Source organism: Arachis ipaensis, chromosome B08, assembly GCF_000816755.2.
Source record: "Arachis ipaensis cultivar K30076 chromosome B08, Araip1.1, whole genome shotgun sequence".
Classification (NCBI taxonomy): Eukaryota; Viridiplantae; Streptophyta; class Magnoliopsida; order Fabales; family Fabaceae; genus Arachis; species Arachis ipaensis.
Genome location: NC_029792.2, coordinates 1,390,836 through 1,392,446, shown reverse-complemented (window position 1 = coordinate 1,392,446; position 1,611 = coordinate 1,390,836). Strand labels below are relative to the sequence as shown.

General features: G+C 26.4%; 1 protein-coding gene across 1 annotated transcript in view; it reads left to right on the top strand.

Annotated features, from left to right (window-relative positions):
- The window catches only part of LOC107613573 (5'-nucleotidase SurE), a gene marked incomplete in the record, with an annotated part of 3,127 nt that extends 2,761 nt beyond the window's left edge, over window positions 1–366 (top strand). Inside the window, 1 exon segment of the mRNA XM_016315645.2 lies at window positions 11–366.

The window sequence follows — 1,611 nt, the reverse complement described above, 5'->3', positions numbered from 1 at the left end:
AGATTTATTTTGATTCTTTCTTTTCCTTTTTTCTTGCATAAATCAAAGATGGAGCAGAAGCGTTAGTCACACCAATTAAATAGTTGATTTCATTTCATTCTCTGTTTCAATTTTAATATTTTTTTTTCTTATTCCGGTTTTGACATTTTAATTTTGGTTCTCTTCATTGTTTCACTTGCTTTGGTTACTTAGTTTATTTCTGAGGCGAAGCAAATGCTTCTTGTAATCACTTGGGCATATTTTAGAAAAATGCCATTTGGAATGTTTGTAATGCCAATTATTAGCAAAACAATGGAGCACTTGTAATTTTCCACTTGTATCTTCATTTGAAGATAGTTAAGCTTTGGAGTTGATGATTTCTTAGTATGTGTTCTGTTCTTTCTCATATTCAAGGTGTACTAGTGTATATTATTTATGTTAAAAGAAAAATTAATTTTGAAATGGATTTTGTTTGTGATTTTATATATTTCTATAGTGTAACCACTTTTGAAGCCTTCGTTAGTGATTTTGTATATATTCAAATATATTCAATAGATGCAGCTCTACAAAATTGAGTTTAATTCATGATGCCAAATATGATGAGAAAGCATGACTATAAAAAATCCCAAATAGTGTAAATCAACACTGACAAGGCACAATTTGGAACTTGGAAGGATGGGTGATGTTTGTATCATCTTTTATATACAATTTTTTTTTTTTATATTTTTACAATTGCATACAAGGTAAGGTTATAATATTTAATGCTGTAAAAAAAAATAAAATGTCAATTATCTAATCATTTTTTGTTTGGTCAGAAAATGGGTTAGATAATCTTTAAGACTGCGTTTGTTTATAGAGACATAAACAGAAACAATATGTTCAGAACGTAGTGTATTTTGTATCTATTCTGACAGAAAAAACACAAAGACACTAACAAAAGATAAAATTTATTTTTTATTATTTTTATTATTTTTATTAATTTTTCATAATTATATTTTTTATCACAAATTTTTTAAATAAAAAAAATAAAAATAAATTAAATTTTCATAAATTATTCTAATTTATATATGTCATATACCCAATACTAAAGATTTTCATCCACCATTGGTCTTAGGTAAGTTTCGAACCCAAGTGCACATATTGCAAAGGCAAAAATCATTATCACTAGACTAGGCCTTGTGTTATCATTTGAAAACTTTTTTCAAAAAGGAAAAAAAACATGGGCTTAAAAAGCACTTGATTTCTGTGATGGGCTTTACTCTACGGCCGAACCAACCTGTTTTTATTTATTTATTGGTGTCTACTAACTTGTTTTTAAAATATAAAAATATATTATCTTACGGTTGACTGGTTGAGACTTAGATCAGATGACAATTAGGTTGTCTCTTAGAAAACTGCACCAAGATCAAATCCCAACTAAGACTGAAATGAAAAAAATATATCATCTTAAATAATTTAGCCAAACATATTAAATTAATAAATTTCACCTATCAGTTTTACATAAAAGTATTCTATATATTAACATTTTATATGAATAGTTACTTAATTATAATGATGGCTATGGCTCTATGACATATATATGTAGTTGGTGGAAAATTGTGTGTGAATAATAATAATAAAAGAAACTTGGCT